Raw genomic sequence first — 22,802 nt, forward strand, 5'->3', positions numbered from 1 at the left:
AGACTTGAGCACTAGCAACAGCTCGTACAACAGCTGCAAGTAGGATCCAGCCCACATTTCTGTCCGGATATATTCTTGGGCAACCCCCAACCTTTCAGGTGTAACCCGCACCCAAAGACCCAATACTTGCATGCCTGCCAGGCAGCAAGTCAAGCCAAGTTCTCAGGAAACAAAATGAGACAAAGAGGTAAATAATAGCTGTCCAGAGAGGGAGAGGACCAAGAATGGGCACCCCCAAACCCATTTTAAACAATAATCATAATTCAAATCAATGTATTTCCTTCTGCCATCCCAAATTTGGAGAAAGAGAAATTTTTACCTTCTATTCTCAAAAGGGCACTGCAGGCAGAGGCTTAGGGGAGCTGATCTTGGCAAAAACTGCTTTACTGTTCTTTGCCAACTTTTCATCAATGGTCTCAGGATCCCATATGTAGGATTCCCAGGAGAGTCAGGTGTTCCAATCATCCCATCCTTATCTCCAAAAATTTTAGGGAAGGAAAAGAGTGTCAACTTTCCTCACCCATTATAAGAATAGTGGGTGACAACTTGACTGCATAAGAAAGGTAAAAAAAAGAGAAAAGCACAGTAAATTTATTTGATAATACTTTTACATGCATAGGGGTCTTCAGAATGAAAATCCAAAGACCTAGGGTGAATTACTCATTTTTATGCTTATGTTGAATGAGGAGTGATAGCCACATATAAATGTGATTGGACAAAAAGGGTCTGATGTAATGTGAACAGACTCAGTGGGGACATGCAGCAAGGCCAATCTCCAGCTTCTTCTTGGTCAATGTGCAGCACTTCCTCTTTGCAGTGATGGGTCAGGACTCTTCTGGAATGGGGGTTTTATGACCTACAGTCAAATAAGCTAGGCCAGAGAGTTTCTTTATGGCTGGCTGTTATATAGAAAGACAAGGGAAAAGTTACAGTAATACTTTTAGGATTTACATCTGGATTTGGAGAAAAGGAGCTCTGGTTTCAAAAACACTACCCATTGGGAAAGAAGAATTTTAGTTTCTATACTTTCTTTTAGGGAGAAAGAGGAACAAATGACAGGAAAGCAGTAGAAAGAAACTTTGCTTCTGCAGCTGCTTCTTGGGCCTTGGGTTTGGGGTATCACTTTCTGAGCCCTAAAAGGGACCAAAATATTGATAAATCTTTACCTTTTGCAAATTCAACTATGAGAAAATTAGAGGGAGAAAATTATCCAAAAATAAGATTGGCTTATTTATCATAGCTGAATGTCCAGGTTGATACCCTACTGATTCAGCTGCTTGCACACTGACTCCGACTGGGTCATGCATTGGCATAGACCAGTGAAAGCTCTCTAACTCTTGCAAGGAGAACACCAGCTCAATAGGTAAAAGTTAAGTGAAACAGTGCTCAACTTAATATATCTAAGTTTACCAACTACCTTCAAAGAGTTTACAATCTATATATAAGATGAGATAGCAAAATCAGTCTTGTAATTCTGTGCTCACACAAGTCTGTGCTACACTTAATGCTACAAATATTCTGGTAGAAAAGACAGCATGGTGCTATATCATGTAGTGGAGAAGTGATTGATTCTGACTGAAAGAATTAAAGAGGGCATTAAAGAAGTCAGGATGCTTGTTAACAGTCTTCAAAGGATCTGGAGTGGCCTGAGTTGGAGGTGTGGAAAGACAAAGATGATTTAGAAGAGAAGTAGGAACATCCCAGAAATGATCAGGAGACACACAGTTTTCTGATTTCACTAGAGATGGTGTTCTATTGGGAATGAGCTTTAAAAAGAAGGAAGACTCTATGTGTAAGATGTTTCTATATGTAAGATGCTTCATGGACAATACAGAGTCAATGCTGTAGATAAGGAAGCAAAATATTTACAGCGTATTTACCCTGATTTACAGCGTTCAAGTAGAGTTTTGTGTTGAAACGTATGATAAAGACAGAGGGACCAATCAGAAGGCAATGGAATAGTCTCTGTGTTAAAGGATGAGAGCCTTGTGGGAAACAACACTGGAAACTGCAAATGTAGAGATTGATGCTTTGCAGAAATATCTGATGATAATACTGAATTAGAGACCATGCCAGGACTTGACAAATGATTCCTGGAGGAAGCAAGGAGACCCCAAACACAGTAAGTGGTGTTCACCTAGGTAGCTGGGGATTAGCCCCAACACTACATTATTAGGAAATTAAGAAGCAGGTTTACAGGAGAAAAGGAGCTGAGTATGGAAAGAAGAAAATTTGAGATTTTAACAGAAATTGAAGAAAACAATAAACAGAAAGCTATGTGGTCTAAAGGTCACCAGAGTAATCAGAACTACAGGTGTTTCTGGGAAACTCTTGCCTAAAACTGGCAGACATAAACTACTACACAATAAAATTTCTCTAACGCTAGTAGCTGGATTCACCACCTCTCAGAGTTTGCTGACCACTGCAACTTATCTGACTAAAGTGAATTGTTAGCTGTTCTGTTAGGATTCCCATTCCAGTCTATGTATCATAGTCCCTGAGTGGTTACTACCTCTGCCTCCTCCCATTCAGACGCATAGTTACTCTCCCAATTAAATCACACATCTGAATGACTGACTATGCACTCTGAACTGGTGAAAACAAGTAAAGATCAACCATCAAAACAGGTCAACGGTGGGGTTGGCACTGTAGAGCAGTGGGTTAAGCCGCCTCCTGTGACACTGGCATCCCACATGAGCCTTGATTCGCATCCTGGCTGGTCCACTTCTAATCTAGGTCCTTGTTAACGTGCCTGGGAAACTGTAGAAGATGCCCTTGTTATCCTTGGCCCCTGCCACTCATGTGGGAGACCTAGAGGGAGTTACAGGCTCCTAGCATTTGCCTTGGCCCAGCCCCAGCCATTGTGGCCTTCCAGGGAGTGAGCCAGCGGATAAAGATCTGTCTCTTTCTACCTCTCCCTGTAATTCTGACAAACAAACAAACAAACAAAAAGAAAGAAAGAAAGAAACAAAAGAAACAAAAAATGAAAAGAAAAAGGCAGAAACTTCCCAACAAGAATATGAAGACATTTCTGGCCCCTGGATTCTCCCTTCCTTCCTGTTTTGTCTTCTTGCACCCAGTAGCCTTAACTGCCAAGATGTAAGTTTAACAAGAGTAGAAATCCATGCAAATGCTTTCCCTAGTCCCCCATGGAAGAAGCTCTTACTCCCTCCACGTTCACAAAAGCTCCCATCCTTCCGCAGCTTGTATAATCACAGTTACCTTCCAACCTCCATGCTCTCCATTAATTTAAGCAAAACAATTATAATTCCTCAGGGTTTTGACTCATGTGGCAGAAAAGAAATTAGCATATTTCTCTCAATCCCTTAGGAGTGTGATCAGTGGAGGATGAGGGAGGGGAAGTGCAGTTCAAAGATCATTTTGAGAAGAGTAATCTCAACTACCAGCCTCTCAGTCCTTGGGATGTGTGTTCCTTGTCAAGATATAAAGGTGTCCCATGCCCTTCTGATCACCCCCTGAGAAGCCCAGATGCATGAGGTATTTCAAACATGAAAATAAAACCTCCAGGATATAAACTAGTAGTAGTAGGCAACAGGTCACTAAACCTTCTGCCTGAGAATATACAGGTCCAAAAGTAGCAAAAAGCTCTTTACACTTCAGTTATGTGGTCACTACCACCTTATGACTGCTCATGAAAAACCACCCCCTTCTCTATTGTGAGTCATGCTGCATTGCTGCACCCATGCAGAATGCAACTCAGAAGGCCAGGGCTGAGGCTCCACCTGCCCACAAATCCAGTGGCTTACTGGAGAAAGGTGCATGAATTGTACGAAATAAGGGTGGCAGTATTTCATCAGAGGAATTCCTGCTTAGCAAGTCTATAATCCTGGACCTTGACAGCAAGTCCACAGCAAAACTAGAAGGAGAGGAAGTAAGCTCAAAAGTGTCTTCCAGCCCAGTAGCCCATTTTAACTATTAAGTCAAGATTTCTGGTGCTTTGAACTAGACATGTTTCAACAAAGCAGATCCTTTATTACCTCCAATTAATGTGATATCAAGTGCTTTGTATAATTCCCTATAAGGAAACACCTCTTGATTTAGACACACCAAACGTACATTGACACAGTGCTTACGCAGACAAGGAGCAATCGAAGTGCTTCTAGTACTACCTTCCCTTTCCCCAAGGTTTACTTTACAGCAAGGATAAGGATTAGCACTCTGCCTACAAATACACCCTCCCACCCCAGGCAAGCAGAGGGGCACTTCAACACATATACATCTTAGACAGCCACATGCGATTCCTACAGAAACACACAGAGAGCCTTCAAGCATGCTTTTTGAAAGCTGTCAGACATAAATGAACAAAACAGTCAACATCAGAGAAAACAGCTCTGTTCTGTGGAAACAGACAGGAGCCCTCATCTATAAACTGAAAATGAATCATTCTTTTTTTTTTTTCGTTGCTTTAGACATTTTTTAAAAGGATTTAGGCCAAGACTAGGCAAGAAATGAACCCAAAGGTTATTCATCAAAGATAATCCAAAAGGAAAGAAGAATATATCAAGTCCTGAGAAATCAACAGACACTTTTATCCTTCAACCACCTTCTTCTTTAGCCCTTCCTTTATTATATCAAAAACAGAGACAAACAAACAAACAAACAAAAAAACAGAAAAACACAACAATGACAAGGTAGAGTTTGAAAGAATACATTACATGGAACAGGATCAAATGACAAACAAAAAGACTTTTCTGAAGTCATTGAAAAAAGCATTCTCCTAACAAGATAAATCAAAGAACAGGCAAAAGTCAGCAGAAACACTGGCGATGCAATGAGTCCTCAGATTCTTGATGTACAAAACGTTGAACTGTGGCCAGTGAGGAAGCTGAAGCAACACTCACACAGGGCTAGTACAGCATCCAGACCCTTGCTTTGTACCTGACTTCCAACCTAACCCATTTTCCAAGGAAATTCCTATGCAAGGGACGCCCAACCCTAAAAGTGGGAAAAAGAAATCTTAACAAAAGAGGAGTATTTTAATAAGGACAAAAGAGAACAAAAATCAGGAAACAAAGAATGTGAAAGAAAACATTGTACTTATACTTATTCAAGACAAAAAGTACTTTGGAAAGTCCTCCAACTGTTCTCTTTCTGGTGCACTGTGAGGTCAGTTACATCATTTTAGGAGCAAACTCAAAGCTACAGATGCCAGGAGAGGTTGGTTAGCCCAGGAATGTTCTTCAGCCTTGAAAGAGGGCAGGAGCCTGGAAGTTTGGCAAAAGGAGGAATTGGCAAAGAATCAAAAAAAAAAAAATGTAAGTAAAAAGTACAAGTGAAAAGGAGGAAATAAAGTGAATAAATATTAAAGTTAGCCCATCTAAAATATCTGTTAATTGAAAATTTGTCTCAAACATTATTACATTAAGCTTTTTGATGTGCAATTTTTGTTTTTTTTTAATTTACCACGCAATGTCAAAACAATTCATTAATCTTATATTTCACAAAGTCCACTCAAATAAAAAACATGTTGAAAGAGAGGAGACCTTGCAGGAACATGAGAATATGCGCTTGCACTCCAGTACTCATTTATTATTTAAGACTTAATTTTCTACAAAATGTGTGGCTTCCAAGGCAATTGTTATAGAATGTTACTAATATTTTCTGCCATTTCTAAAATGCATGCTAGAACTAGAGTCACAAATTTGAATCTCATTTCTTATTTTCATGAGATTCATTGTAGAATTCCAAGAAATTGTTAAGCTCATCTCAGCTACTAACAGATTTTTATTCAATAAATGCAAATTATCAAAGTTTAATCCATAATAGAATGGTTTCTATTATATGCTTTCCACAGAATTACTATAAAAATTGTAAACATCTATGCTTAATTCATTTATAGTTAGTGAAATTGTTTTCTCTTTTAGTTTCTTTTTTAAACTTTTTTCAAGAGGTAGAGAGAGAGAAAACACAGACAGTCATCCACTGGTACACTCCCCTAATGCCCACAAAGACTGGGACTGGACTAGGGCCAGAGCCAGGAACTAGGAACTCACCCCTGTGGGTGGCAGGCACCCAACCACTCAAATTATCACCTGCTGCCTCCCTGGGTCTGCACTAGCAGGAAGCTAGAATCAGAAATTGGAGACAGAAAGCAAATTAAGGCACTCTGATATGGGATGTGTGCATCTCAATCTCTAAGCTAAATGACTGCACTTATTTTCCTTTTTAAAAACTTGCATTTGTATATATTTTTATTTTATTAAAGAGGCAAAGAGACAGAGAGAGATGTTCCATACGCTCATTCACTTATCTTTAAAAAAAAATACTTCTGAACAGACTCATATCAAATAGAGTAACTACGGCCAAGTTCTCTGCTTCTGCTCTAGAAACACTTAAAAATTTCTTCCTGGAAAAGGCCTTATTTAAGGAAACACACTTAGCATTAACAAGGGAAGCATAGGCCGGCGCCGCGGCTCACTAGGCTAATCCTCCGCCTAGCGGCGCCGGCACACCGGGTTCTAGTCCCGGTCGGGGCGCCGGATTCTGTCCCGGTTGCCCCTCTTCCAGGCCAGCCCTCTGCTGTGGCCAGGGAGTGCAGTGGAGGATGGCCCAGGTGCTTGGGCCCTGCACCCCATGGGAGACCAGGAAAAGCTCCTGGCCCCTGGCTCCTGCCATCGGATCAGCGCGGTGCGCCGGCCGCAGCGCGCCAGCCGCGGCGGCCATTGGAGGGTGAACCAACGGCAAAGGAAGACCTTTCTCTCTGTCTCTCTCTCTCACTGTCCACTCTGCCTGTCACAAAAAAAAAAAAAAAAAAAAAAAAACAAGGGAAGCATAAAATTTGGATCCTATTAGAAGCTAACCAAATCAAGAGTTCCATGAAATACTCAGGAAAATCATCACTGAAGGACTTTCCCAAGTAAAGAAGGGGAAAATGACGATGGTTCATACAACATGCATTCAACTGGGGATACCTGCCAGATCCCACCACAGTTCTGGGGGCTGGGTTTCCACTGCTCTTGGGAATCAAAGAAGGGAAAAAAAAAGTAACAATTTCAGAAACTGACATTTTTTTTACGTGAATATTTTCCAATGAAAAGTGCTATGAAAAAAAAACAGATGGGATAATTAGAGAATAATTGGGGTGGAGGTGGAGGTATAAAAGAAATCTGCTTTAGCTAAATCATTCACAGAGGTGATCTGGCAAGAATACGTAACTGAGGAGAACTCAGGCCTGTGAGGATCTGAGAGAAGGGTCTTCCATGCAGAGGAAAGTGTGTGAGGCATTCAGCACCGGCCCTGGCATCCTGGGGAAACTGAATGGCAACTGCGGCTGCCGCAGAGTAAATGATGTGCTCAGAGAGCCAGACAGGTGCTGAGCCACATGACTTCAGATACAGAGGGAAAAAGCCACTCCAATTCAGTTTCTCCTCCTACACTCTCACAACACAGACCACTTGCAACAGCAGAAGGGATGGGGGGTGGGGAGTGCATACCCCAAGCGAGGAGTCAATTCTGCAGGGGATGCCAGCTGGGCGTCCTTTAATTCAATTCAGCTTTGACACTGTGTACCTGAAGACAGCATCAGATCTCACAGGTTGAAGGTTCAGTCCATAACACTGCCAATCAGGCTGTAAACTGTGCCTGAGACTGACTGGTTATATATCAAGGTTCCCACAAACCCCTTCCTGAGTTCAATTAATTTGCTTGAGCAGCACACAGAATCAGGAAAACACTTACATCTGACAGTATTATCTAATGGATATTACAAAGGACACAACTAAAAGTGACGCCGAGAGCCAGGTATGGGGCAAGAGGTGTGGAGCTTCCACGCACTCTCCAGTGCATCACCCTCCAGGAACTCTCCTGGATTCACTCATCTGGAAGTTCTCCAAACTCTGTCCTTTTGAGTTTGCATTATACATGTATGATTGCTAATGGACTGGGTGGGGACTCCAAGCCAGGCCTGACTGTTCAGGTTCCACTTAGTCTCTCTGCTCAGCACTTTCCTCCAGGGTAGGGGCAAGGACCCCTTCTGAAATGAGGATGATCTTATGACCTACTATCAGGCAACACTACACCCGAGAATTTCTTAGAGCCAGCTCCATGACTGAAAGGCAGGGAAAGATTAGAGTTTCTACAACTCATTTTGGGAAAGTGAAATTCTGGTCTCTATGGCTGGCCTTGGGAGGAAGCTATGAGCCAGAAATAGTGGCTGAAGACACAAATATATCTATCACAATATCACAGACCTCTTCCTAGGGAAGTTCTTATTCTGATGGGGTCAAGGTACAAAGTCAATGGAGTCATGATTTGATGGGATTTGTTTGGAAAAAGGGAAGCACCCTCGCCACAGTGTCAAGGATGCCTTTTAAGAAACAGGAGCAAAAAGCAATTGTGTTTTCTTTAGGACACCATTAGCTATGTTCATAATAAGTAGATGAAAGCTTGAAAAAAGGAAAATGCAGAGAGGGACAATGAGTGAACAAATCCACAAGTAAACAGTTAGAAATGTAAAACACAATCAAACATAAGGCTTGCAAAAGGAAAACAAGTACTTTAAGGATAATCGCTGAGTGTAAATACCTTTTGATATACTCAAAAAAACTGTTGCACCCCATGTGGTCTACCAAGCTGGAAATTAAGAGCAGGCAGTCAACTGAGAGAGCTTCTCAAATGGCAACCGCAGAATCTTTTCATATTTCTGCTCCCTCTCAAGTGTGTGGCATTGCAGGAGACTCCCTACCACCATCACTCACACACACACAACTCATTAAAACCTGAACTGATTTTGGACCCATATTGGAAGAGAACCTTGGGTCACATCTCAATAGGCAGAGGCACCCAGAACACTCCCCACCAATCACAGGCTGGGAATTAAAAAGCTGTGTGAAGCTTACTGACCCAGCCGAATATAGATGTAATAGGCAACAGGGACTGCATATGATTAATTACAGTTATTTATATTTATGGGCTTGAATCTTGAGGATGCCTGGCCTATCCCCATTTTATTTCATGATTTTCCCCCTGCTGGAGACTGAAGAGCAAAAGTCAATTGCCTGAGTGTTGGCATCACACTGGAAACTAAAGGGCCATGCATTTCAATTCCAACTCAAGAAACACTCTGGCTGAGTGCATGCAATTCACCAGACCCCAGTGGGCTAGGCTCACGCTGTTGTCAGTCAAATCACACAGCTGATGGAAATCAGCAAGCACATTAGCAATTTATACTCAACAGCCTCTCCTGAACCATAAATTCTGAGATGATGTTAAGGGAAACGCAAAGTTAATCCAAAAAAATTTAACCCATAGCTTGAGCTTCTTATCATGAGGCAGTAGTAGGCAAGGGACTCACAAAATGGCATTTCTAACAAGATGCCTGTCAAAACTCCAGATTCCAATATCAACGTGGTGACCTTCAGGCCTGACCTCACCCAGTACACTTGTGCCTATTCCCCAGGTCATTACTTTGGCAGCTGCCAGCAGCATGGTTTGCTTTTCAGACTATGTTCTGAGGTAGCCATGTGTTCCGCAGAGATGACAGAATGGGCGATCAGCCACCGGAGTTGTCACCCCACCCAGTGACAATCTCAGGCTGAATAAAGTCACCTGACTTGTCTAGTCTGTGGTCTCCTCACGTAAGAAATTGGTATCATCTGTACATTCCCTTTTTCATGGCATTGCTGGACCCTGGCCTTTTGTTCTAGAGGGTCCCCTGCTATTTATCCCATCCTAACTGGGCCACGGTGATGGGACACTGGCAACACCGAATGACTACTATCCACATCCCTCTATCTAAATGACTGACAAGCAACATTTTATGCTGATATGTATAATAAAGAAAGTTCTAGAAATATCTGGATAGCCTTAAATAAGTTAGACATTCTAGAATTCCTTTATTCCTCAGGAATTAATTTTTCCTAGGTTAATTATATTCTGCATGGTGGTGGAATAATGGACAAGTAGAAAATTAATTACAAAGAGAACAAAAGTAGAAAAGAAGTATCCATGTGTATGTGTGGACATATGTAATATATATATTGAAGGCATCCATGCACACACACATGCACACACACATACAAGCACTAGGATATACCAAAAAAAGTCTGAAAAAAATCTCATTGCTGAATGATAAGATTGTCATTTTATCTTCTTCTTTGTGTGCACCATATTCTGTTATTCTAAAATGAGCATATATTACTCTTATAAGAAAAAAAAGTGCATGTATATAAGAAAGAGAAGTGAAAAAAATAAAAGAATTCTAAAGAGCACCATGCAGATGGATAGCTGACATTTGACTAAATCCCATATCATCTGACCATTACTTGAGTGATTTTCCTTTTATACAACTTTCTTATCTTTAATGAAGAAAAGACTCGTATGGAGAAAGGAAAAGGACAGTTTACCTTTACAATTTATGAGGAATCTTGAAGCAAGAAGCAGAAAATGTCACTGAATTATCTACCTTATTTTGAAGAACCTAGAGTCTCCACCCTGACTAGAATGAATCTGCCTTGAGCATTATACACAATAACTATTTAAGTTAAACCGCACTTAAACCAGCCTTAAATCCGCTCAGGGATTTAACATTTCACATAAGAAATCAAATCAGCGACTGCAAAGCTGACCAAACTTCCTAGAATTGAGTGTTCTCCAGCATTCAAGTTCACAAGAATAGAATCTCTTCAGTCAACAGCACACCCAGGGGGGTCCCTCTACTGTGCTATGCCCTGAAGGAAGCCCACAAATACACAGAAAGAAAAGCCCATCCTACATGGAGGCCAACATCCCCTCTTTCCCCAACTTACGACAATTCACTGCTTACTGCAGGAACACACCAACTCCTCTAAGCACAGCCAGGATCCTGCTACTCACAGCGTGTTATTCTTGGCATATTTAAATAACAAGAATGAACCCTCAGTAGAACATTGACTACAGGAGAAAGGTGATCAAAAGAGCCCTGGACTAAACTCCAACTTAGCCACTTACTAGCTGTGTGACTTGAGCTGTAATTTCCTCATCAATAAAATCTCATCTATGTGATAAGTTATATTGCGAATCTGAGATAATGTAAATAAAGTCTAGAAATGCATCTGCTGGGGCAAACATTTAACCTAGAAGTTGAGATACCTACCTCCTACCTCAGAATGCCTGGGTTCAATTCCCAGCTCCCAGCTCCATCTCCTGACTCCAACTTCCTACTGTGTAGGTCCTGGGAGAAGTGGTGATGCCTTAGGTGGCTGACTTCCTGTCATCCATATAGGGGACACAGATGGTGTTCCCAGCTCCCAGCTTCAACCTCACTCCAGCCCCGACTGTTGCAGACACTTGGGGAGTAAGACAGCGGATGGTAATTCTCTCTCTTGGCCCCCCAACTCTGTCCACTCAAATAAATAAATAATAAATTTTAAAAAATAAAAATATCAATTAAAAATGATTCTGCTATCAAGGACTTTTACTGCTAATGTATAACATAACATTAGGTACCTACAATAAGCTCTGAAGTTGCCACACGTGGCTCACATTTGCAGTGCACAATCAGGGTGATACAGAAGACTGTAGTCAGAGAAAAGCACAAAAGCAGCCCACCCAAAAGTCACCCACCTTGCTTTGGCTTCACCAGCACTTTACTGTGAGGAACCAAGTATACCAGGTTGGGGGAACAACTGCCATCACTTCCCTGCTGGAACAATGGGGCAAGCACCTTCCGGCATCTCTCTTGCATCTGTCTCCAAAATAAACATTCTCCTAAAGAGAACGGATACTGCTATTTGTGGGGTGTTCTTTCAAAATAAATCCCTTTAAAGTCAAACGTCTAACAGAGATCTAACTCTAGGCCACAAGTTACCTGTCACAGAGGTCAGCAAAGCTGCAGACTTTCACAGGCTTGAATCACATGGAGTCCAGTGTGCATGCCTCTCCCTCCAGCAGCTCAGCTAGTTGGCACGTTTAAAACATTCCCTGCAAAAAGCCTGATCAAAGGTTTGTGGCCTGATTTAACTCAAGTCACTAGGACAAATGTGCCCTCAAGAGTAGTGTTGTTTTTTGAGAGTTTATTTTTTTCCTCTATTCAGTACAGTACTTCCTGGTGCTGCTTTATGCTTCAGAGAAGTTGGGGAGTTGCTTTCTGGCTCCATCACAAACTCTAAACAACATCCACCTTACAGAAAAATACTAAGATAAAATTAAAAAAAAAAAAAAAGTCACCAAAGCAGCCAACTCTACGAATTAAGGAATTGGAGATACTTCTAGGATGACACCCTGATCTCATGATTATAAAAACACTCAGAGTGACTTTGGCTGACCTCAAAGCAAGACCTAGGAACAGTGGCCCCATCTTATGTACCAAAATGCGTCTTGCTTTCTCACTCACTCAGAGCATGTCAACCCCAGGCCAGCAGTCTGTTGCAGCCTACAAACAGCTGACCCATACCATACAGTTCCCTTCACTCCCCACAGGCACGCACACCACCCCCATCCACCTTTGCCCTCCCCTGACCACCACTCCCTAGCCATCTGCACTAAGAATGACTCACGCCTGCCCACTCACTTCACATCTGCCCTTCCACTCTTCTACATTCATATTGCGTATGTCTGATTTACATTATCTCAGTGCTTTGTAATGCATAGTTAATTCACATTGGATGACGGAAACCAAGGTTTGAAGACACTTAAAAGTAACTGGACTTTTAACCATGGTTTCAGAAGGCTCCACAGGCTGACCCTGCAGTTATAAGTGGGTACTGGAAAATGTCCAAACAATCTTAATCAAACATATCAGAAAACCACATTTGTTTGGTTGTACTTCTTTGGTTTATCACTGAAAAAGTTAATGATTACAACTCAGCATAAAACAATGACAACAGAAAGCAAAATCCCTGGATAACTCACATAACAAAAGTCAGTCCGAGGGGAAAAGGATATTAATACCCCTGTTTTCAAGATAAAATAGTGTGTACATTTCTGTGTATATCTACATGTGAAACGCATGTGGAAAAATATTAAAAATGTTAAAATTTAAAACTAGACAACTAAATTTGTAGTCATGAAAAAAGTCAGTCAGTTAATAAAAGCTAGCTATATAGACACAAATTTTTTTCTACATTCATTCTCTACATTCAACCTCTACTCCATCAGAAAACGGTCCTGTGTTAAAAAGATGAAAAGAAAGGACATACAAAATATAATTTATATTTCACAAAAGAATGCTCCTATGTAAACTCAAATACGCATTGATGTTTATTTATTCAACAAACATTTATTAAGCATCTACTGTGAGTTAGTAAAAGTTACTCATTTATGGATTTCTGCCTTTAAGGAACTCATAACTTAGAGAAAATTCTCAAACAAATACAAGTGATACAAATAAGGTCTGGACAAAGGGCTAAGGAAGTAATTTCCCCTAGAGGGAAAAGGAGGAAGGAAATATCATCAGATAAGTTTAAGAAACCCATAAATACCATCTAACTGTAATACTGAAAGTTCACCAGCCCCAAAGTGACTACGAGCAAAGGATGGCATGGGGGAACGTGGTATTTTCAAGAACTAGGGGTGTCATACTGTACCGTGACTAAAGCTCAGGTTGGTCTGAGCAGTCACAAGGGAGGAAGTGAGGAGAGTGAATGGACAAAGTGGAGTAAACTGCCGGAAGTCCACACCACTCAAAGGAATACGGACTTTGCCCAGGAGGCAAGAGATGTGTTAAACCAGACTTTCAGGCTTTTGCTGGCTATATTATGTTAGGAGAACTTTGCTAGTCAATTTATATACTAGTATGTTATATTAATCTTCATAACATTCCTAGCAGGACCATATGGAATCACATTTGAATTTAAAAGAACATTCCTCCAACCCCAGCCCATTCACTGAAGCAGTGTTGGGAGAGTAACTGATAGGACATGAGTCTGTGAGCAAGAAAATCAGGAGGCTGAGTGTACCCATCCAGACACAAACTCGTGATGGTTCACACTGAGACAATGACTGTAACAATGAAGGGGAAACCACAGAGCTCAACCATGCTTTGGAGGGAGGATTGCTAAGAGGTCTCTAGAAGCAGCAGCCCTCAGCTTCTCCAAACACAAGGCTCCTCCCCCCAAGGCTTGCACTACTGTTGTAGTTGAGAAGAGGCCTTAAGAGCACTTTGTGCTGCTGGTCACCTAAAAGCAGTCCCCTGAGCAGGTCTTTGAAATCCACTTGGCCACCAAATCTTCAGGAGGTGACCTGGGGCTACTGATACTCTGAGAAGGCTTTTGCTTACCCTTGGCCACCCATCAACAGGAGTTGCCACATTGTCCCCACTCAGCTTCCCTCAAGACATTGCCAGGACAAACCCCAGCTTGTTCCACAGTGTCCTTGACCTCAGTCACCTCCAGAAGCCCAGTCCACCCTGTTGCTCACCGTCCTGGGCCTCTTTCCTGCTAGTCTGCCCTCTGAAAAGCAAAACCCATCCCCAGCAATTTCTATTATGTTCTCTTCTCCAAATGTTCTTTTCACCAACGTGAAACTCTGAAAACATAGAGAAAGTAAAATTTAACCTGAAGGCGGAAGACTGAATGAACCTTCAGAACACTGTTTTCCCAGCATCCTTTCCTGGGAGGGGGAGAGTCAGTGTATCTTTCAGTCAGTATAAATAAGGAAGGCTGTATAAATTCGTAAAACCTCAAAATATCTCTGAGCCAACTGATGACAAGCCCCTTTCCTGGGACTCTCCTACGATCAAGTGAATACAAAGTTAATGCCCAGCTCTACAAAAGGCTCACAGGACCCTGATCCTGATTCAACAGCTGCACCTGTGGTTCCCATTCCATCTGAGTTGTTAAATACTTTAAATAACAAGCCTATTCATATCCCCCAGACCCCCCAATCTGGAAGTTGGTTAAGTGTCTCTCTAGTTTACTTTTCAATTTTTCCTCTCTCCTCTTTTAAAAATCTTACCCATTTTGAAGGTCACCAGCCATGATCCTTTTTGCTCCCAATGACCCATTACTATTGTTTTTCTCTCATTTACTTAAGATCTTAGCACTACTTCCCTTTCTAATTTCCTCTCCGTCTTCACACTGGTTGTCTTCTACTCATGCATGGAAACCCAGTTCTTCAACCACCTCCCCTTTGAGGATCCTTTCTTTGACTCCCTCTCAGTCACCCTCTCTTATCATAACCTGTGACAGGGGTAACCTGATTACTGGCACCAGCCCCTGGGACTTCAGCTTCAAGCAATCCACACTATCAACACCATCTTTTCTTCTACCCCCTTTACTTTGGTATTTCCATCTTGGCAGTGGCAGGCTCTCCAATCTTTTTTTTTTTTTTTTTTTTTTTTGACAGGCAGAGTGGACAGTGAGAGAGAGAGAGACAGAGAGAGGCTCTCCAATCTTTTGACCCCACTATTTGTTTCATTCTCTGACACTTCCCTTCCTGCCCAGTTCAGGGTAAAGGTCACACATAATTTCTCTTTAACTCCCTTGCTCTTCTCTTCCCGTTTCTTTGTTCCCTTAAAATTAGACAAAAGGTTATGCTCAATGATCTGCCTTCTCCATACCTCTACCCAAACAGCTAAGGAAACAAACAAACAATCACAACAGGTCTCAGCTTAAATTTATGGCTTTAGGGGGCCAGACATTTGGTGCAGTGGTTAAGACACCACTCAGGATGCCAGCATTCCATACCCCATTTCCCAGATTGAGAGTTCCTGGGTTTGAATCCCAGCTCTGCTTCCCATTCCAGCTTCTGCTAATCTAGACCCTGGGAGGCAGCCATGCATACTGGTCAGCAGTCCTATTACATTTGCCCAGGATGTTTCAAAACAACCATTTCAAATCTCTTCCCAAACCTGTTTCACCCCTCCCCACCTCAGCATCATCACACTTTACTGGGAAAGTAGAAGCAATGAGGTAAGAACTCCACCTTCACATCACAGAAGTCACAACCTGTAAGTTCTACACCCATTCTCTCTGCAGTCCTTCCGTATACTGAGAATACCCTGTTGCTAGTCATGAACAACCCTTCCATTGGTGCCTGGGCTCTCCGCTTTTCCTGGTGCCGCAGGACTTTTACCCCTGCACTTGTTCATCACTTTCTCTTGCTTTTCATCAGCTTCTCTTCTCTACTTAATTACTCTGCCGGCCTAGAAACACATTCTGTAATCCTCTAGTTCTACCAAAAACCTCTTTGTCAAAGGACTATTCCCCTTCCAAGAACTATTCTTTTATTCTGCTTCCCTCCACAGCAAAAAGTCTTTAGACCAGCAAGCACCACTGAAACTTCCGCAACTCACTCCAATAAGCTTTTGTCTCAGCCTCTCTACTTGAACAATACATCAGATTGTTAAAATTACAAATGATCTAATTTCACCAAACATAGTCCCAACTTGAAACAGAAAACCATCTCCTTTTTAAAACATGCTGAACTCTGAGCTTTAGATACCATGCTCTTCTGGTTTTGTTCCCATCCTCCCTGTTCCTCGATGTATTAATTGTGCTAATGGTCCTCTTCTCTATTTATGCATTCTCTATAATAACTCCTTCCAGTATCAAATAGAAACCAAATGCAAATAATTCCTCACTCTGCACCTTCAGCCAATACCTCTCTCAGACTACAAACTCCATTCATCCAATCATCTAACAGTTGTCTTCCCAAAAATACTTCAAACTTGATATAAGCATAATAGGATATTTTCTATTTTCTGTCAAGTCTGCTTCTCTCTCAATTCTCCCTTTCTCAGTAAATGGCCCAATAAAAATCCTAAGCCTTTGTTTTGATTCTTCTTTCTTCCCTCAATATTATTAATTTTTCGGCAAATTTAGTCTCCCAACTCTATCTCAAAATACATATCTTGAATCTATCCACTTCTTTCTATCTTTAACACAGTGCTTATCCATAGGATGGCAGTTTCTCAGACTCTCAACTGGAATCCTGCTTCCAATCATTCTTCCTCTACTTCCCATAATTCTACCAACATCTAACAGCCAGAACCGTTTTTGATGGTATGCATTCCAACTGGAAGCAATATTACCCACAATAGTTTTTGGCAGGTGAAAAAAAGTACATTATAATGAAACTTTAGCCCTTTCCCATCCCACTCTACCCAACAAAATCATATTTCTTAGTATTTAAGGAATACTCTCAAGTTTGGGAGAAATTAACTTAGATTTTTGATTAATTATTTTAGTTTTTCTTCTTCAAAGGGTATAATAGAAAAAATTGTGAGACACTGCTTAAACAGAAAAATCACACTGTTTCACTCACTTGCATATAATCTTCCAATGGCTTCCACCACCCTGTCATGAAATCTAAATGTCTTATTTTGCATACAGCCTTACAAGATCTATCTAGTCCTTGCTCCTTTTGAAAGCTTCTCTTGAACATTGTGGTAAACTGAGTAATAGCACCCAGAAGATATTCATATCCTAATGCTCAGAACCTGTGAGTGTTAGCTTATAAGAAAACCAAAGTGGGGGTGGGGGGGTGTTTGTGGCATAGCAGGTAAAGGCAGCACCTGTGACACCAGCATCCCATATGGGTGCCATATGGTATCCCAGCTGCTCCACTTCCTATCCAGCTCCTGGCTTATGGCTTGGAAAAAGCAGCAGAGGATGGCCCAAGTCCTTGGGCCAAGGCCAGCCATGAAGGAGAATTGGATGGAGTTCCATGCTCCTGGCTTTGGCCTAGCCCAATCCTGGCCATTGCAGCCATCTGGGTAGTGAACCAGTGGATGGAAGAGAGGAGAAATTTCTCGAGTTACTAGGATGGGCCCTAAGCACAGTAACTTTATAGCCTTATAAGATGGGAGTAGATATAGACTTTGACACATACAGAAGATAGAAGGGCACTGTGACCACAGAAGCAAAATGCCAGAATTCATCAGAGAGTCTCTAAGGGGCAAGGAACAGATTCCCCTCAGGAGGGAGGGCACCTGCTTGATTTTGGTGCGGTGAAACTGACTTCAGTTTTCTGGTTTCTCAAACCATGTGAGATCCATTTCTGCTGTTGGAAGCTACCACACTTGTGGTAATCTGATGCAGTGGCCCTAGGAAGCCAATACAGACACCTCCCACTCACGCCCACTAGGTCTGAGCTTTATTTGCCTCCTGTCTATCAAGTTCTTCAAGAGTACACTTCGGCTTTTGGCACCAGCTCTCTTCTGCCTGGAATGCTGCGCACCTCATCTTTGCAAGGCCAGTTCCTCTGGTCACTCAGGAGCAGGTTCAAATGCCAGCTCCTCAGAGAGGCTTTCTCATACAATCCCAATCCACCAGAATCACACAGCTCCCGCCATTTTGTATGTCTCATTGATTTGTAGTGGTTATTATCGGGTCCCACTCCAACACACACTCGAGAATGCAAACTACACAAACTCTACCTGTGCCTGTTTTGTATACCACTAATACCTTAACTTATAGAAAAACAGTAGGCACTGTGATGTAGTGGGTGAAGCTGCTGCCTGCAGCACCAGCATCCAAAATGGACACAGGTTAAGTTCCAGCTGCTCCACTTCTGATCCAGCTCCCTGCTAACATCCTGGGAAAGCAGTGAAGGATAGGCCAAATCCTTGGGCCCCTGCACCCATGTGGGAGACATGGAAAAAGCTCCGGGCTCCTGGCTTCAGACTGGCCCAGCTTAGGACATTGTAGCCACTTTGGGAGTGAGCCAGCAGATGGAAGATACTCTCTCTCTCTCTCTCTCTCTCTCTCTGTCTGCCTGTCTCTACCTCTCTGTAACTCTGCCTTTCAAATAAATAAATAAATTTACAAAAAAAGAAAAATGATAGGCATATGTTTGTGATTGATTAACTTAACAATTGAGTGGATGACATAAGTAACAGAAAAGATGATGAGGGGCTGGCGCTGTGGCGTACGGGTAAAGCCTCCGCCTGCAGCACTGGCATCCCATATGGGTGCCGGTTTGAGTCCCGGCTGCTGCACTTCCGATCCAGCTCTCTGCTATGGCCTGGGAAAGCAGCAGAAGATGACCCAAGTCCTTGGGCCCCTGCACCCGCGTGGGAGACCCAGAAGAAGCTCCTGGCTCCTAGCTTTGGATTGGCTCAGCTCCAGCTGTTGCAACCAACTGGGGAGTGAACCAGTGGAGGGAAGACCTCTCTCTCTCTCTCTCTCTTTCTCTCTCTCTTCTGTGCCTCTCCTTTTCTCTCAGTGTAACTCTTTCAAAATAAATAAATAAATATAAAAAGGAACACCACATTGTTTATGTGCCAAATTTTTAAAAAAATAAATAAATATAATTTAAAAAAAGAAAAGATGATGGTACTCTTCAATGAGAGGAAAAATTGCATGGACAGGAAGAGGAAGACATGATGAGTCCTTGACTATAGGATATCCAAGGGGAAACATCCACTGACTCTGAGGTCAGGGAAAAATCTGGTTAGAGATGTTAGTTTGGGAATTAATAAAATCAAGGACATGGATAAACCCGGTGCAAAGATCATCTACAGAGAAAAGATAGTGAAGTACGGACAGATGCTAAGAACTCCCACACTCAGGGGAAAATCCTGCAAAAAAGACCTGTAAGACGTACTACAAAAGAAGAAAAAGGTGTTACAATAGCCTAACTTCATAAGAGAGGGAATGTGCAGTCACAGAAATTTCAAGTAACCAGACCTCACTGATTTACCACTCAAGAGGATACCAATACTCATAAGAACAGATTCATCTGAGGTCAAAGCCAGATATCCAACATCAGTGCGTGAATGGAAGGTGAGGACGTAGAAAAATAACACAAAATGCTATTTCAGACTAAACACTTGGAAAGTGGATATGCTTCTTTCCTTTCACCTTCCACCAGTTGGTTGCAGTTGAAAATAAAGCTCTAAGGGACGGCTGAGTCATAAAATAAAAAGAGCCAGGGTACCTGAATCATAGGTAAAGAAAGCTACGCACCAAGCAAAACTGCGACATAAGCAGGAAATAAGTTGTAATTGAGCTTGTATCTATTTCAGGTCTTCTCTTTTAAGTTTAGTCTGCCCTAACCACTAACAGTCATCTTTAGATAAAGAGATACACGGGTGGAGTAAACCTTCAGTGAAAACTGTGGTGAGAACTGGGAAAACGTGCTATCTAGAAACAAGTAAAAGAACTGCCTGTGGCCAAGGCTGGAGAAGGTGAATCTGTGACTACATTTTCAATGGTTGTTTTAATTTTTCCAGTAGCAATCACAAACCCAGCTATAGGACTAGAAAAAGCAGATTTATATCAAGTTGCAGGCTATTTCTACATCCATTAAGACTAAGATGTTTTTAACAATATCTTGGGTTCCTATCAGGCAAATGAAAAGCAACATGTTTTTGGACAGGCACACTACTATGAATTCAACTCTCTGAACACCTTCAGTATTGTTAGTGGAAAATGCTGAGCCACAGAGTAAGTATTAGGAAATATAAGTGACAAAAGGCATCAGTGGGATACAAAGTGACAAAAATCAGAAAATACATCACATAAATAGGAATAGACATGTCTTTTGATTATATTATTTCTTTCCACCTTTCTACCATACAACAAAATAACTAAACGGCTTTGATGGAGGCCTTTAGCTTCTCTGGGCCTCCATTTGCCCACTGATGACAGAGTTCACTGCTGACAATGACATAATGAATGCGAAGTGCTCAGCACTGTATCAAAGCAAACGCCAATTACTTAATAAATACTTATTATTAATAATAAAAAGACCAAGTATAGATAAACCTCTAAGCTCTTTTCTGTTTTACAATTTTGTGACAATTGGTCATGAGTTTGACATAGTGTTTAAATCACCACTTGGGCTCCCTGTATTCCATATTGGAGTGTCTGGTTTCAGTCTTGCCTACCCTATTTCCAATCCAGCTTTCTACTGAAATGTACACCTTGGTAGGCAGCAGGTGATGGCTCAGCAGGTGATGGTCCCTACCATTCATGTGGGAAACCTTGATTGAGGTTTTTTGCTTCAAGCTTCAGCCAGGCCCAGCCCTGGCTGTTGCAGGCATTTGGAGAGTGAACCAGCAGATGGAAGATCAATCTCTCTCTTTCCTCTCTCTCTCTCTCTCTCTCTTACTCTCTCTCTGTCTCACTATCTTTCAAATTTAAGAGAATAACAAAATTCATAAATAGATTTTATGAACCTATATTTTTTAGATAAGTATCCAAACTAATTAATGGTAAATTGAAATGGGGGGGCAGCATAATGAAAGAAAACATGAAAATATACTTGTTGTGATGGATCCTACAAGCATAAGCCTGGAGGGAGATGTAAGAAACACAGTGCCCTCTGAATATGAATGCTACATGAGGAAAGGCTGAGAGAAAGGAAACCCAGAGAGGGGAGGAGATCAGAGAAAGGAAGGAAGCCTAGGAGCCCTTGGTAGACTTTAAGGTACCTCCTCATCTGTAGATTCTTGCTTTGATTTCCTTCAAGAATTGCTTATAAAATGTTGGTTTGCAGCCTGTCATTTCCTTTTCTCTCCTAAATATCTTCCAAAACTTAAAACTGCCAAACGTTTACAGAGAAAACATTTTAGGCCTAAAAAGAGAAAAAGATTAGGATGGATGTTCAACCTAGTGGTTACCCAGGGGTAGCCTAGTCACATCCCAGAGGAGTAGCTGAGTTCGAATTCTGGCTCCAGCTCCTGAATCCAATCTCCTACTAAGTTGGACTCGAAGAGGAAGCATTGAAAGTTCAAGCGATTAGGTTCCTACTACCCACATGAGAGACCTTGACTGAATTACCAGCCCTTCACCCTTAATTTCCCCCACCCCTTCAATGCCAGCTCAGCCACAAGTCTTGTGAGCATTTGAAGAGTGAATCAATGGATGGGAGAGAGCCCTCTCTATCTTTCTTTGTGTGTGTATGTGTCTGTCTGTGTTTCTCTCCAATTAGAAAATAAATTATTAAAATTTTAAACAGATGAGATAAAGCTTAGAGGACACAGTTAAATTGATTACGTGTAATACATCTGTGTTATCTGCTGTTCAACCACACCCAACCCATTACTATCACTTAATTCTTGAGTAATTACAGGATGACTGAATGAAGAGAGAGTCATGCACTCAGCAACCATGTACTGGGTGTCACCCACCTGCAGGGCACTTGGGTTAAGCATGTGAGGTCTATAACATTGTGTAAGACCCAGCACCTGCTCTGCATGATCTTCTACAGGAAATGAAATAATGTACATTTTCCAAAAATCATAGTAAATAGGAGTATTTAAGGAGTATTTTGATGTACAGCATCAAAAGAGTAATTGAAGGTTTTAGGAAATGTACAAAACACAGGGCAATGAAAGAAAGCCTCATGAAATTGGCAGCCAGTGTTCACAGCCTTTAAGGATCAGTAGGATTTCAAAAGGTAAAATAGAAGCAAGGGCATTTGCATAGAAGTGGCAGAAAGAATACATTGAGAGGATACCAATTAGCCTCATGTGGCTGGGTCACAGCACAGATGAGGACAGAACTTCAATATCAGGACAAGATTAGAAAAGTCAATGACTTCCATAACATATTTAAAACTTAATCCAACAGGGCAAAGGAATTCATGGAAGGGTGGAGCAGCCAGTGCCATGATCAAAGTAGTTTGGGCATTATCATAACAAAACACAACATCCTTTCATTACTCAGAATCAGAGGAAAAGAGCTTTTGAGAATCTAGTACTCTGAACTACGTTATTTTTATCATCTTCGAAGCACTGCATTTAGAATCTTATTATGTTTTTACATTTTATTGAAATAATGGCATAAATTCTTCACCAAAATTTTCCTAAAATGTTTATTTAAACATAAACTTTTGTACCTCCTATGTGTCCTGCCATCTGAAGACTACTTCAGACTAGGTAAGTAGGTAATAAAGATTTCTAAGCATGTCACCCC

The 22,802-nt window shown here is 41.6% G+C and overlaps 1 protein-coding gene across 15 annotated transcripts in view; it reads right to left on the reverse strand.

The window, feature by feature from the left end:
* Positions 1 to 22,802, reverse strand: part of GPD2 (glycerol-3-phosphate dehydrogenase 2) — a 203,252-nt gene that overhangs the window by 131,144 nt on the left and 49,306 nt on the right. For 3 of the 15 annotated variants that reach the window (XM_070070857.2, XM_070070862.2, XM_070070850.2), the window contains exons 1-2: positions 11,807 to 12,132; positions 11,563 to 11,706 (exon numbers count right to left, since the gene is read on the reverse strand). The exons of 8 other annotated variants lie outside the window; for them this stretch is intronic. The gene's annotated coding sequence lies outside the window, so the exon portion shown is untranslated. Of the gene's footprint in view, positions 1 to 319; positions 551 to 11,562; positions 11,707 to 11,806; positions 12,133 to 22,802 lie in introns of those variants that run through there. 4 more of the 15 variants (XM_070070856.2, XM_089329134.1, XM_070070860.2 and 1 more) reach the window with 2 other exon arrangements.

The sequence above is a fragment of the Oryctolagus cuniculus genome, chromosome 3, assembly GCF_051225735.1.
Source record: "Oryctolagus cuniculus isolate XC-2025 breed Fujian yellow rabbit chromosome 3, ASM5122573v1, whole genome shotgun sequence".
Lineage (NCBI taxonomy): Eukaryota > Metazoa > Chordata > Mammalia > Lagomorpha > Leporidae > Oryctolagus > Oryctolagus cuniculus.